This window comes from Pogona vitticeps, chromosome 5, assembly GCF_051106095.1.
Source record: "Pogona vitticeps strain Pit_001003342236 chromosome 5, PviZW2.1, whole genome shotgun sequence".
Lineage (NCBI taxonomy): Eukaryota > Metazoa > Chordata > Lepidosauria > Squamata > Agamidae > Pogona > Pogona vitticeps.
This window is the reverse complement of record NC_135787.1, coordinates 147,176,284-147,192,655: the sequence shown is the minus strand read 5'-3', so window position 1 is coordinate 147,192,655 and position 16,372 is coordinate 147,176,284. Positions and strand designations below refer to the sequence as shown.

The following is a 16,372-nucleotide window of genomic DNA, read 5'->3' as shown; positions in this document are numbered from 1 at the left end:
GAGAGATAAGAAGGCAATGCGGAGCTTGCAACAGCAGTGGAATCATGAGGGAGCTGGATCCTCATTATCTGCACCTATGTGGTGTGTGTGTGTATTCATATATGAATATGAATACTCCCATTTCTAGTCAGGGGATAAAAGGGCAGGTCCTCTTATGCAGTGGTCCCCAACCTTTTTGGGACTGCAAACTGGTTGGGAGCTGCAGGCTCCATGTGTGGGGGGGCAGGCGCTTGCGGGTGGGAGTGTCACATTCGTGGGTGGGTGTGTCACTTTTGCGGGTGGGCGTGTCATGCTTGCAGAGGGGTGTGTTATGCTTGTGGGTGGGTGTATCACACAAGTGCACATGTGCGTGTGCACGACATGCCCCCCCACAAGTGTGACATGCCCGTCTGTGAGCGTGACACGCCCCTCCATAAGCGTGACGCGCCCACTGTGCATGCATGTGGGGGGCTGGAGATTCGTCTCCACAGCCCAGTTCCAGGAAGCCCACGGACCAGCATCAGGCTGTGGACTTGGAGACCCCTGCTCTTATGGGCTGAAAATTGCCTGATATCTAGGAAACAGAGAGTAGGTGTCACTGGGCAATTTTCACAATGGAGAGAGGTGAAAAGTGGTGTGCCCCAGGGATGTGTCCTGGGATTGGTGCTTTTCAACCTGTTCATAATTGACCTGGGGACAGGAATAAGCAGTGAAGTGGCCAAATTTATAGATGACATGAAACTTTTCCAGGTGGTGAAGACCAGAAGGGATTGTGAAGAGCTCCAGAAGGATCTCTCCAAACTGGGAGAATGGGCAGCAAAACGGCAAATATATTTCAATATAAGAAAATGTAAAGTAATGCACATTGGGGGGAAAAATCAAAAATTTATTTATCAGCTGATGCGTTCTGAGCTGTCCATGACAGATCAGGAAAGAGATCTTGGTGTGCTGGTGGACAGCTTGATGAAAGTGTCAACCCAGTGTGTGGCCGCAGTGAAGAAGGCCAAGTCCATGCTAGGTATCATTTAAAAGGGGATTAAAAATAAAACAGCCCACATTATAATGCCATTGTACAAAATTATGCTGAGGCTGCACCTGGATTATTGCGGACAGTTCTGGTCACCGCACCTCAAAAAAGACATAGTGGAACTGGAAAAGGTGCAGGGGAGAGTGACCAAAATGATTACTGGGCTGGGGCACCTCCCTTATGAGGAAAGGCTACAGCATTTGGGGTTCTTTAGTCTAGAGAAAAGGTGCCTGAGGGGGGAAATGATTGAGATGTATAAAATCAAGCAGGTGATGGATGAAGTGGATAAAGGGAAGCTCTTTGCCTTCTCACAAAATACCAGAAGCAGGGGACACCCATTCAAATTGAGTGTTGAGAGAGTGAGAAGAGACAAAAGAAAATATTTCTTGACCCAGCATGTTGTTAGTCTGTGGAACTCCTTGCCACAGGATGTGGGGATGGCATCTGGCCTAGATGGCTTTAAAGTGGGATTGGATAGATTTCTGGACGAAGCATCCACTGCAGGTTACAAGCTATGATGGGGATGTATAATCTCCAGGCTTAAAAGCAAGGTAGCTCAAAATGCTGGATGCAGGGGAGGGGTATCAGGAGACAGGTATCTAGTTGTTTTGTGTGCTCCCAGAGGCATCTGGTGAGGCCACTGTGAGATACAGGAAGCTGGACTAGATGGGCCCTTGGCCTGATCCAACGGGGCTCTTCTTATGCTCTTAAATGAGAATGTAGATATAATTTGTAACCAATTAATTTTAAATTAAATTATACTGTGTGGGAGTCTTGACACTAAGGAGCCCACCTTATTTTTAAAACCTTCATGTTCAAGGTGGGGAAAATGCTCAAGTAGCGTTTGTAGCACAGAAGAGTGTTTTCAGTGATGCGACCAGTCCTTGCCCTGTCTTCCCTTCATACACTGTTTGGCAAGGCAGAAGGGGGAAATAAATGGAGATTCTGTGCTCCAGTGACCTCCATCTATCAGAAAGTTCCCTTAAAGCTATGGTCAGTTGAACACAAATTAGAACAGCAAGGCAGCCTGAAACCACAGCCACAGCTTCATGGAGTCACAAAAGTGAATATAATGTGTTCAAACCTAGTTTGGATGAAGTGCATCGGTATTAACAGGGGTGGTTTTATTGACTGGCATTTTGGCTTGTTGGATGTTTTCAACATTCTTTCCCCATCTCATTTTGTACAGAGTAGAATATCTTCAATGAAGCATTTCCTTTGAGGCTGCCAAGATTGTGCATGGCCTTGCCTTATTCCAAGGAAAGGACAGTTTCCAAATCAGGAAGCGTGTCTTTTGATTACTGAGTTGGGTTTTTTCTTTTTGTTTTTTAAGCAGACTGAGGCAGAAGGGCTGGTCATAGTAATGCAATATTATGTGATCCATACTCATGGCTATACTCCCAAGCAGCCCACCTCACCTTCTGTCTTTATTGGCTCTTGCAGAAGTTTAGAAATGAGTTGGACTTTTGCTGAGATATAAGCTGCTTTTCATGTAATAAAGCACAAGTTGAAGAAAGGACCTTGTAAGAAAAACTTGACAAAATGAAATGCAAGCAGCAATGTATGTGTTTCTTTACTTTTCCTCTGTGCATCATTGTACATAGCTATAACCACCTATCCCTTCATATTAGAATATATGTAAGTATGGAAAACAGAACTGCAGACCTGGAAGGGACTCTATAGATCATTGAGTCCAGCCCCTGTCAGGGAGGCACAGCGGGGAAATCAAATTCCCAACTGCTGTCTCCACAGCCAGATACACAAGCCACTGAGTTATCCAGCAATTAGTAACAGGACAATATCATAAGACACAAGCGTCGTGTGGCAAAATAGTGTAGGGTAGGCTTGTATGCATTTCCAGATGTATACTTCTAAGATAACTGGATATGGAACAACTGACTGGTTCAAAATTGGTAAAGGAGTACGACAAGGCTGTATATTGTCCCCCGGCTTATTTAACTTATATGCAGAATATATCATGTGAAAGGCCGGACTGGAGGAATCCCAAACCAAATTAAGATTGCCGGAAGAAATATCAACAACCTCCGATATGCAGATGATACCACTCTGATGGCAGAAAGTGAGGAGGAATTAAAGAACCTCTTAATGAGGGTGAAAGAGGAGAGTGCAAAAAATGGTCTGAAGCTCAACATCAAAAAAACTAAAATCATGGCCACTGGTCCCATCATGTCCTGGCAAATCGAAGGGGGAGATATGGAGGCAGTGACAGATTTTACTTTCTTGGGCTCCATGATCAATGCAGATGATGACAGCAGCCATGAAATTAAAAGACACCTGCTTCTTGGGAGAAAAATGATGACAAACCAAGACAGCATTTTAAAAAGCAGAGACATCACCTTGCCGACAAAGGTCCACATAGTCAAGGCTATGGTTTTTCCACTAGCGATGTATGGAAGTGAGCTGGACCATAAAGAAGACTGACCGCCGAAGGATTGATGCTTTTGAATTGTGGTGCTGGAGGAGGCTCTTGAGAGTCCCCTGGACTGCAAAGAGAACAAACCTATCCATTCTAAAGGAAATCAACCCTGAGTGCTCACTGGAAGGACAGATCCTGAAGCTGAGGCTCCAGTACTTTGGCCATCTCATGAGAAGAGAAGACTCCCTGGAAAAGACCCTGATGTTGGGAAAGTGTGAAGGCAAGAGGAGAAGGGGACGGCAGAGGATGAGATGGTTGGACAGTGGCACTGAAGCTACCAAGATGAAATTGACCCAACTTTGGGAGGCAGTGGAAGACAGGAGGGCCTGGCATGCTCTGGTCCATGGGGTCACGAAGAGTCGGACGCAACTTAACGACTAAACAACAACAAAACTTCTAAGATTATTCATCTGTTGTATGTCCTCCTTTTGTATTTGTGCCCTTCTGTTAGTATGACAAAAGCTAAACAATGCAGCATAACACAGGAGTTATAACAAAGGGGAATCTCCTCCCCCCATCTTTTGTGAAGCAAACAGATGACACAAAGGATGTGCATACACCTTACATGCTCAGTGAATGCAAATGGAGGCAAAACTAGTTCAGACTCCTTTGACTGAGAACCAAAGGGATAAAGAAGGCAAAGGGGGCCATAGTTGGTGTCAGCATTTTTTTAACATATTGGGTAATATGTCGTACTACTTATAACTGAACACCTTCCAAATCTGACATGAAATTGGCAGGCTCACTATGGAAGTTTTTCCCTGCCAACAAGATGTCTTTAGAAGGCAGAAACAAATAAGAACCTGAATTCTTCACAGCCTGCCATGATAAGAGGTTTTTGGAAATTGATGACTGTTAGACTGCTGCCCTGAAACCTTTAATTTCATGCTCTTTTTTTCGGTGCTGAGTTTTAGTTCCAGTTGGCTCTCTGCCTTGGAAACTATGACCCCCCTGCTGGGTTAAATGTGAGGGAAAAGCTCTATGAAAATCCATCAGTTATTTTGACAGTAGGCTTGGTGGAGGTCAGGACTGCCTCCTTCCATGAACTAATGGGGTAAGTCTTTAGCTGTCAGAGGTTCAAGGAAAACCAAATGAAAACAACAGCACCCAAGCAGCTCCTTGTCCACATCTTTATATTTTATTGGCTGGTGTATTTCTCTTAATCCTCCCAAAATATTGGGAATGTAAGCTTTGCCCAAAGGAGCATTTCCAATGCCTGATAACAAAATTGATTTTAATGTGCAAAGCTGCAGTGCTTGTGATTCTAATTTAAACATAGGAGTTCAATATATACAGGAGTGTAAAATTCCAATTAATATCACATGTAAAGGGATAACACGATTTTATATTTGTATAAAACAACCTCTTTCTTTTCAGGGCAAAGTTCTGCCAAAGGCTGAACATACTCTTGCTAAACAGCAGTTCTAGAACATGTAGGCCACAGATGCTAGTCAGCTCATGTTAAAACGTCCCAGTGAGTATCCATTCTGTGCCTCTGGCTAGGCTCAGGATAGCCATAGTGAAAGTGTCCTGTCTGAAAAAAAAAAGCCCAGATCTCAAACAAAACTAGTCCATGAATCACTCTGTAAGAATGGAAGCCAGCAAGGATTCATTTGGAAAAATCTCCTTCTAGACTACATTCTTACATGACATTGACAGCAGAATCTAACATATCTATAGTCAAATGTCAGTCCATTTGAGTTTGATAGGGCTCACTCACTTGACAGAGGATCGCAGCCTAAGAGATCAATCCTAATAAGCCATGATGGCTTGGGGTCAGCTGAGCTGACACTTGGCTTTCTAAATCTGTGCTGAAGCCAAGCCCCTTCCAGCTTAGTCATGCTAGAAATGACTGAGGATTACCCTTGTCCATCGTAACTTTGTCCATTATTGTGGTTGTGCCTCTGGGCTAAAGGAGCTTTGGATCTGGCACAACTCCAGTCCTCCCAAAACTGTACTTCTCTGACCTCCTGATGCCCCACCCCCACTTTTGTTTGTTTCTTTTGGAGACAGAGACAGACTTTAACCAGCAGACTTTAACTTGCTCTGTTGGCATATCCCTAATTCTTAGAGATCTCTGAAATCAATCAGAAGAAAGAAGGTCTTATCTGTGGACATGGGGTGGAGGTTTCTTCTTGTCCCCTACAAGTTCATCTTGTACAATTATGGAATGGACTTCCGATGGAAATCTATCAGGCCTCCTCCTTCTCATTCTTCAAGAGGATGCCAAAGACATTTTTGTTTCATGAAGCATTTAAGGGCATCCTCCCTTAAGTCTTTGTCTATATCTGCTTCTATAGGTGACTCTGGATCCTACTCTGAATTTCAGGGATTCCTTTCTTTAAAGCCTCATTAGTAAATTTGGATGGAAGCTACTGGTGTCAAAATAATACAGCAAAGTCCCAAAGACCTCTCACCTCGAAACCAATCTTGGTGGTGGCACTGAAAGTATTTTAGTGCCAAGAGGCCATAGTTCTGGCCGTACTTTTCTCAGTGATGTTTAATTCAAACTCAGCATCCATACTCTTTGACTATGTGTGGGTGACTGATACAACAGGCAGGGCTGATTGTGCTTGGAGAATTTGATGTGTCAGATGCAGAGAACCCTAGAACATGGCAGAATCCAGAGGAGCTTATGTATAGCATAGCAGCCTTTATGACTGGGATATTCTTTAGTGAACAACCAGATTGATTTCAGAAATCCAGGGGATGCCTTTACATTTATCAATTCTGATGGAATGTTTCTGAATTGGATTGGATCGTGTAACTTACTGTGATGCAGACAGGATTGGGTGAAACTGGGAAATCGTCTTTGTGAACATCATAGCCCCCTATTTGCCAATCATCCAAGGCTGAAACAGAGGAGTATTTGTAGTCAATAAATTCAGGAAGTTTCTTAACCACTGGAAAGCCTTGAGGTGGTGTTATCTTACCTTTATTGCTTGGCCTGCAGGAGCAGCAATTAGTCTCCTGGGACTGGCGTTCTGTGCAATAGCTCTTTCCAAAGCCCTGGTTGGCTTCTTTCATATCCTTTATAAATTGGGCTTCAACAGGTTACAGAGCTGAAGTGATGAACTTTTTAAGGGTGGGAACTGTTTTGCCTTCTAAATGCTTTAAACTTGCACAATCACTTTCATTGTTGGATGGGGTTGAAGAGCTATGGGCCGAAGTCTCTGGAAGGCCAAAGATTCCCCATACCAACTATACCTGACACTTTTTCTTACTCTCTTTAGCTAATATATGGATCATCAGTTTGGGGAAGCTTCAGGGGTTCTGGTTTTTGTGCCATCAGTCACTTTGACAGAATCATGGAAGAGCATTTTCTCTGTGTGTGTTCCTTCAATTATTTATAGTGAATACTTCCATTGCATCAAAATTACAGTGGTGCCTCGCATAACGAGCACACCGTTTAACGGCGAATCCGCATAGTGATCTTTTTTTTAGATAGATAATGCGATCACATTGCAATGTTTTAATGGGCAAAACATTGCATTGCAATGATCGGTAAGCGTTTCGCTTACCGATCTTCGCATTGCGATGTTTCTAAAACAGCTGATCAGCGGTTCAAAAATGGCCACCAGGTGCCCAAAATGGCCACCACAACCATTTTCGTGCAGTTTCCTCGCTTACCGAGGGTGCGAAAATGGCGGCGCTATGGAGGAACTTTGTATAACGGTGAGTTTGTGCCCCATAGGAACGCATTAAATGAAGTTTAATGCGTTCCTATGGGGTTTTTAGCTCCGTTTTGCGATGTTTCCACATAGCGACGATTAATCTGGAACGGATTAACGTCGCTATGCGGGGCACCACTGTAGTCCGTACTCAGGACTATCATAATTTTTTTTTATTTATATATTTTTATTTATCTAAGAGTAGGATAGGGATTACAAAAGGTAAAAGGGAATGGAAGGAAAGGGTTAGGGAGGATAGGAGAACACAAAATACATCATCATCCAATCAAATAATATTACAAAAACAGATCCACTTTTAGCTTTTTTTTATAGTTCAGTTGCCCTCCAGCTTTCCACTTACAGCTTTATTTTAGTTTAAATCTATGTTATTCCAACTCTATCTGAGAACCATAGCCATTTGTGTAATAAATCCCGTTCTTCAATTTCCTTTTGAATTGGGCAGTTATTAATCACATCTAAATCATTATTTTATTATTTATTTAATTTATTTAATTTATATGCTGCCCACACTACCCAAAGGTCTCTGGGCGGCTCATTTCTGTCTCATTTCTATCCATTTCTGTCTCATTCCATACTTTCTTAATAGACTCCTCTTGTTTCAGTGACTCTGCTTTCTTCCAATTTTTGGAAGAGAAGAATGAATCCAAAACAACAATCCAATTTTCAATATCACATTTTCTGTCTGTAGTAATTGGATAAATCACCAGATAGCTCTTTACCCCATCTATATTACTTGATATCTTACTCAATAGGGGCTTTTCTGGAGTTAATACAATTTTACTTGGCTGTGGTTTAGGATCTGATGACCCCTCTTTCATCTGATTTTCTATCTGATTAAAACGTTCATTTATTTCCTGGAATCCTGTTATTATGAGATATATATATATATATCATATATAAATCATATATAAATCAACTTTAAGTCCAGAAGCTTAAAGTACAGCCGTGGCAGAATTAGCCTTTTTTTCTGCAAAAAGCCAACAAAATTCTATTTTCAGGATACCACACAGTCAAGCCAAAAAGAGTCCACGATCACCAGATTTCAGTTTCTCCAGTAGATCCCCTTATAATCCAACTGATATTCTTTCCATTAGTCCAAAGTCCCTAGAATCCATGAAGAAAAACTCCAGTCCTGGTCTTCCTGACTGCTCAACCCAGTTAGTTAGTTTTCGCTGTTTTGTTTCTTCCTCTGTCTGTTGTCATGAGTGCAGCTGAAGACCTGGAACCAGAAGGGTTAACTCAGGCTGAGGAGAATGCTGAGCAATCAGAAACACCTGAATTGTCTCCAGATTTTCCTTCCTCAGCAGACAAGCTTCGGGCCAGGCTTCGGGGAAGACTTATGGCAAAAAGGTCAGAGGATCGCTCGAAGGCTGTCCACAAAAACAGCCGTTCAACTAGCCCTGAGTATTGAAAGGACGGAAAGGTTTCCAGCAGCTCAAGGGGCTGTTTTGCTATAAAAACAGCGCCTAGTCAGCTAGAATTTCTGTGGAAGCAACAAGTCAAAATCTCTGGCTAGCATCCACGCTCCTACAACCTTGAACCGTGTTCCTGACTCTGGACTATGTTGTGTATTTGACTCTGGACTCTGACCTTGGACTATGTTGCGTGTTTGGCTCTGGACTCTGACATTGGACTACGTTCTGTGAGTTGGTTTGGTAAATGGTTATCGGCTTTGCATTCTTGGTATTCCTGACCTTGGACTGGTTTATTGGACTTTGGCTGTTGTAACCCCTGGTAACGTGACATCTGTTGTCCTGTTTCAAAAAAAAAAGAAAAAAGAAAAAAAAAGAAACTCATTCTGTCTTCTTCCAAAAACCAGATAAATATCCAATTCAGAGTTCCACACAGACTAATTCCTCCACACTGAGCCGCATTCCCAAAGTTTCAGTCTCATAGATCCTGTCCCTTGGTGTTTCCCTCCAGGATTTTTAAGAACAAGCAAGTTTTCCGTCACTGTCCCTCTTTTGGCCGTAAGCCAGCCTGCTATTTCAGAGACAGTTTAAGAGTCTGAGAGTCAGAGGCAGACTGGTATGCAAACATTCGCCGCTTCTTTCTTCCTTTGACCAAATTTTTTCACTCTGCCTTTTCCCCCCCAGCTTAATAGGGCTGTTCATAGATCAGAAGCTTTAATTCATTTTTTAAGCTATAATGCTTGTTCTCTTCTCCTCCTGGGTACTCACAGTTCAGTGCCAACAAAAATGGCTCCCGCATCCGATTCGTGCTTGAGTGAATCTTACAGATGGAAGAGATACTGGGTTGCTGCCCACTCTCTCCCCCCCTATCACAACCAAATGCTTCGGAGAAGTCTCTCCTTCAATCCCCTTATCTCTAAGGGAATCCCAAACTGGGCGTTCCAACATTGGAAGCTTCTCTCTGGGGCTGCTGGCTTCACTAGAGTTCAAAGCCACATACCATCAATTCATCTTTTTCCTTATTTGAGAGAAAGTCCAATAAGGACTTCCAAATTGATGTAAAGTTTGTCATTGCAGAAGAGCACTCCATGTCTTGAAATGATAAATATCATACTGTTTCACCTCTGTATTGTGTTAAATAATGGTTAAGAAGACTACAAGTAATTAACAAAATTAATACGAGTGTTAATTTGAAATATGTGTTTTTTCTTTTAATGGTAGTAGGCAAAATGCTGCCCTACATTGGACATTTCTAACTCATATAGCACAAACTCATTGCTGATTATGCAAATTAGTCCCAAGTATTCAATATGGATTTGATTTCTTCCAACAAATAAATACTAATTGTATTAGTCTGGATGCAAAAAAGTGAATGGACTTCCTGAAAGAAAAAAGAAACAAAATTAATGGACTAACAATCCAAAAAAATCAATAACTAGAAAATGAGTTGGTTAAATTATGCACATTAATGGTGTCTATTTATATACTTACTATATGGACATGGCTGTAATGAGTTTTTATTGCTCTCAAGTAGAGATGGTATGAACCTGAAACATGGTGATTCGTGATGGTTCATAGTTTGTGGTTAACCATGACCCACAAACCACTATGAAGCAACCAGAAAACTGGGCCAGGTTTTTTTTTTTTGTGTGCCTGGTGTGTGGGGGCCACCTGCTCCTGTTGTTCTGCTCTCACTGTCACTCCACCAGTGTCATTACATTGCCACCATCATACATACTGCTGCCATTGTGCTGCCAGGGCTGTGAATATTTTTTTTAATTGTTTTCTGAAAGGAGAGCTTTTTAAAAACCATATAATCATCTATTTCCAGTGCTGATTTTCTAGCATCTGAAAACATGTGAAAATATTTCATAGATCCTCTTCTAAAAGCCATATTCCATGTCTAGGGAGCAACAAATTGATGATGGAAGGGGTGGGGCTAGTGAATTCCCTCTCTCCATGGTTCGGACATAGGCTACCAACATGAATTTGACCCAACTCCGGGAGGCAATGGAAGACCGGAGGGCCTGGCGTGCTCTGGTTCATGGGGTCATGAAGAGTTGGACACGACTTAACGACTAAACAAGAACAAAAGTGTAGCATTCATGTTGGCCTAAATCTAACTGCTAATCCCAACTAAGGCAGTCCTACTGAAATAATTACTGATAAATTAAGGTTTATAAAAAATTCCATTGATTCAATAGGCCTCTACTGTATCAAGTATATTTAACCCATTGTTGCCTTTAGCATTACATATCTAGCACTATCTTTGGCTGAAATCCTATTGTGTAAATTTATGCAAGCTGATGATGTCATCAACTGGGGGCTTTTATCATTCATTAAAAGTTTCTTAGTCCACCACCTCCAGGTACCAAGGTGCCCTTGGCATTTATTTCCTGGAACACTTCCCCTGGAGTAAGCCTCATTCCATTCACTGAGTTGTATTTGTGAGTAGGTGCCACAAAATTAAAGTGTTAAAGTTGCAGTACAATGTGTTGTTTAATTTTAAGACTCAACCTGGAGTTCTGACAGCATAAAAGAGAGTAGTGGGAAATCCCTGTTTTAGGCAGTGGACACTGAGAATAACAGTGCACAGAGAATAAGACAAATGTATGGATTCTCCTCTCAGAGATATTGTGCCTCCTTCCTTTCATTTAATGGGGATTTTTTTTTTAACCACATGGCAAAACCTGTCCAGAATTATAGATTAATTTGCCTGGAACTGATACTATGATGTACTGAAGAATGAAATTAACTGTCAAATGCACACTTTCTGTAGTTCAGAAGGTTGCTTTTTAAGTTTTATGCATGCATTCATTCATTTGATTTCTTCCCCACCTTTCTCCCTGTGTATAGATATCAAAGTCAAAAAAGCATGTTCCGCTACTTGGAATGATTTCTTTCATCAGAATTTTCAAGTACAATAAATTCAAAACAAGCTGGAAAGTTGTTGTTGCTGCTGCTGCTGTAGTTGTTTTAAATCCCCATGCAAGGTAAGGAACACTGGTTTCAGTAAGAGAATGATCAGGCTGGAGGGGCAAGCTGCATAGGCATATGCATCAAGACCTGGATCTGAAGAGCAGTACCATGGCATGCTTTCCTGAAGATCTGTCAAGAGTTATACTCAAAAGAGCTTGTTACTCAGGGTACTGGGATTTCAGATCTCTGTATATAGAAACAATAAGGATAGCCAATGGAGCAAAAGAGGGCCATTCACCAGGGACCCCTGATTTGTTGTATTCAGATGACGGGGGTTGGAATAAAATAGTCAGAATGATCACTCAGCATCTGTGTGAAAATGCATTTTGAGCATATACTAACTTTGCTAGCATATAAAACATTGATATTCAAATGCATTATCCTATATTTTGACCAAAATCTCATTTATTTGGCCATGGATGTGGCGGCAGGGGCATAAAAACATTTAACTTTACACATCTAAGTTATATTTATGAGTTTCTGAAATCACACGCAAACATATCTAGCAGCCAACTTCCCTGTAATGTACCAACCAGTGGCTGAAATCCTGTTGTGCAGTTGTGCAAACAAAGGCAAATTCTCATAAGTCAAGAAATCCCTGTAGACATTGTTTGTTGCATGTGAAGTTGTGTGACTCAGTATGCAACAAGTAGATTTCTTAACTTACAGCAATTGCTTTCAAAATGTACTGTTTGAGTAACGGTACAGCAGGATTCCAGCCAGTTGTGTTAAGCAAAGCTGACAAATTAGTCATAAAGTTTGCTCTGACGCCTTAATTAGACAAAGTTATTTGGCAACGACAATCCTGACTCGTACATTTAACTCAAAGCTCATCTAAATCTTCCCATTCTCCTTGGGTTTTTCTCTTTCTTCTGTGCAGCCCATCCTGTTTTCCCAGACATCTTTGTTTCATATTTACATAGACAGATTTACTCATTTCACTAAAGAGGAGCAGCTGTCTCAGAGCATATGTTAACCTTTCTAAAATGTAGTGGGTTCGATAGTGAAAGCATGGATGCAAATCTGCAGTTGAGGCTTCAACTGTCAAAACATTCAGGTCAATGCTTTTCGAAGTCAGGATGTCTCTCTTTGGCTTTTTCAGCCCAATTCCTCCCTCTGCTCTTTCCACAGGCTCCATTTTCAGTGCTGTGATACATCTTTTTCTTCTTCTGTAAACCAAGTTCAGAATGAATTGGAGTATAGATAAACTTTATAGTCAGGTGGCATTCTTCTTCTTCTTTTTTCTTTTTTAAACCTGCACACAGAAGAAATTTTCTGAAGGCTAAAGAATTCTATACCATAGAGGTGGAATTGGTCTGAAGCTATACCTCTTGTTTTCAGGATCATGGCATTCAAGTTCAGAAAAAATACTGAGTATGAAGCCAGCAGGTAACTGCAGCTTTCCCATGGGACATTTTTTTTTTGAAAAGTATCTTAAAATATAGTTTACACATAAGTTAGAATAACGGTTATTCTCAATCACTTTTATTGCTTCAAAAAAATTGAGCAGGTTGGATTACATTGCCATTCAAACCCAAAGATATACAAGCCATAGGGGTTTAGGGTTAGGGAAATGTCTTTGTGTTAGCAGAACCTTGTTCTGGTGGATGATCTGTTGACAGAGATCAGCAACACATTGATATCTGGAAAGGTTCTAGAACAGATAATTAAGTAGTTTGTAAGCATTTAGAAAAGATTGTGATGGTTGCTAAGACACAGCACGGATTTCCCAAAAGCAAGTCATGCCAGACTAACTAGATCAGATTTTTATGGCAGAACCACAAGCTTGGAAGTTGAGGAGAATGCTGTGGATGCAGTGTATCTTCATTTCTGCAAGTTTTTTTTAACGAGGTTCCTCATGATATTCTGGTGTCCAGTTTGGTTCAATATGGACTCGTACATTTTGTTACTGCTGTGTGGATTTTAATTTTTAAAATAAGTCCCACTTTTCTTTTGGACTTTCTAAAAGTTTAGTTTTCTTTCTTTCTTTCTTTCTTTCTTTCTTTCTTTCTTTCTTTCTTTCTTTCTTTCTTTCTTTCTTATTTTCAATAAAGTGTCATGTTGTTTATTATTTATTGTATTTGTTTATTTATTGTTTTTATATGCCACTTTTCTCCTAGCATTATTTTGGCACGCCAGTCAAGTATTAGCCTTCAGGGACTAAGTGCAATGTTGCTGGGTAAAATCATATGTTTAGACATATTCAGAAGTTTCCTCTTTACAGTGAATGCATCCTGAGTTACAGACAGCTGGTGTGCAACTTCAAGGAAAGGACAGAGATGTCTTATGATCCTGTCAATTATAATTAAAGCATTCCAGAAACAAAGAAGATGGTATGATTGGCTTTTTAAAATTGTGCTATTCAGGTGTTCTGAACTCCAGAATGATCCATGCGATTATAGGGGACATTCCTCATGTAACTGGTGTCATGCCTGAAGGGAAGAATCCCACCAATTCCATTATTTGTTCATCCCCAAAACATTACAAATAGAAAACGCAGTACGAGAAATGAAATATAGTAATTAGAAACTAATTATATTTTGTATGTATTCCCATGGATGAAATTACTTCAGGCACTGCCTGTGCTTCCACTTTAAGAAAGTCACCATGGACATTGTTCCCATGGTTACCTGGATATGAGCCTAGAGACAGCTGAACACTATAAAAGGAGCAAGAAATAAAGCACCTGGAACTGTTGGAGGGTCTTAAAAGTCTGCTGGGCTCCAGTATTTATCTATTATCAGAATTTTGAAGATTTTGCATCTAATCATAAATAATGTGACTAATTAAGCATTTACATGACTAATGCGATTCAATTAATTTTGTCAGCTTTTATCAACTTTCTGAAAGGTTTAAGATTTAAGATATGCTGGAAAACATTAAGAACATTTTAGAAGCAGCAAGTAAAAAAAAGGTTTATTCTAAATGGGTCAAGAGAGAGAGAAGATGGATAAAAATAAAGTCATAGCTCAATGCAGTTTGAAGACAGTCCACATATTTTAAAAAAGCTTTTCGACTCTAGTGGCCCCTACATTTTGTTTAGCAAGCCTTATGGAGCTTAATATTTTCCATTCCCTTGAACAATGCTATTTCAAAAGCATTTGCACCTTGTAATTTTGCTCTAGGTTAGGCAGTTTATTTATGCTGTTGAGAGTCAATTGCAAATGTATTTGTTTGGGTTAGAGAGTCAGTGATTTCAGCTAAGCACAACATAGTGCTGCTCATCTTTGATGTAAATATTGTATTAATATATTATTTATTATTTTCTTCTCTCCAGTTTTCTGTTCTCTTGCCTCACCCTCTCCAAAACTATATAGATCTGAGGTACAGCACCTGAAATTCAACCCCACTTAACTACATTTGCCTTACAGTATGGAATTCACTGCTTGATGGAAAGTTGATTTTTAACGATGGGCTCTGATCAATATTCTGCACACTTTTCTTTAATATTGTTGAATTGTGTACTCGATTGCAAAAAAAAAAAAAAAGTATTCCAATAAAAAAGTATGTATAAAAAAATTGAGGTGAAATGTCAAATCTACAGCATTCAGGGAAATTTCACCCTGTTGGAGTTGTGACAGGAAATTGTGTGGGAGTAATTTGTTGTTGCCGAGCTGATAAACTAGGTACATTTCTCAGAAAACACCTCTTGGGCTTGACAGAGATGCATGGAAGGATGGCATATGTAATGCATAATTCTGAAGCTCTTAAATGAAGTCGCATTTCCATATGTCTTCTCCCTCCTCTTCACTGTTCTCCTGTCCCACCACCTATTCTTCACTTTACAGCCATAGAACAGTATATGACAGTTATTCTTGGACCACCTCTGGATTTATCTTGTCATTTAAAGCAGACAGCTGAGTGACATTAACTCTGAACATTGATGGCCATGGACATCCGATAAGCTCTCAAGCCCCTAGAGTTCCCTTTCTGATTCATGCACTCTTGTAAATCTCAAGTGTCGGAGAGAAGCAGACTTCATCAGTACAATAAAGCTGGTTCCCTTGACTCCTAGCGCTGAGAAAGGAATCATATGCAAATTTACTAATTAAAGCTATGTGAATCCCAATAAATTAAGCTAAGCTCTCTTACCATTTTCAATAGTTACGTGGTGTGTGTCTGAAGAAAGACAATTTATTTCATTAGGAGAAAAGGAAAAGTACCTGCACATGAGACTAGAGTAGTGTATTATATAGCAGGTATGGGAAACAGTTGGGCCTCCAGAGAGGGCACTGGAGTCTGACTCCCAGCAGCCCCAAACAACATGATGGAAACTGTAGTTCAGGACATCAGGAATGCCACCATGGTCCCTCAGTTTGGGAACCAGGGTAGTTCCACAAAAATCCCCAGCAGCTCCTCCAGAAAAGTAAACTGTACTATACCTTTCACTTCGGGGTTGCCAGGCATTGCATTTTCTGCAGATTTTGAATGCATAACTCCTCTTTTCCCTTCAGTCCTCTTTGTCTTTGGGAAGTACTCTGGGTGTGCTAAACAACTCTGAACAACTCTGTTCTCTCTCTAGTAGGGAGTAGCTCTAGCCCAGGCCTAAATAATACAGGATCCAAAGAATGATGCTCCTCTACATTTTTTTAATTGCATTTCTAGCCTCAAGTCACAACTTCGATGATGAGTTGTATGCATCAATGGTCTCTGTCATATCAGACATGAATTTCTCCATAAATAAAACAAAAACAAATAATAATGTAACTCTGGCTATGCAGGCCAGCATTGCCAGGGCGATGCAGCCTAGAATTACTGTACATTAAAGATTTATTTATTTATTTATTTATTTATTTATTTATTTATTTATTTATTTATTTATTGTATTTGTACCCTGCCCATCTAG

The 16,372-nt window shown here is 40.5% G+C and overlaps 1 long non-coding RNA gene across 1 annotated transcript; it reads left to right on the top strand.

Annotated features, from left to right (window-relative positions):
- Positions 1-623: 623 nt before the first annotated feature.
- LOC144583342 (uncharacterized) lies at positions 624-15,786 on the top strand. The gene is made up of 2 exons (XR_013537085.1): positions 624-12,915; positions 13,303-15,786. It is a non-coding gene; the product is annotated as an uncharacterized LOC144583342 (long non-coding RNA).
- Positions 15,787-16,372: the final 586 nt, after the last annotated feature.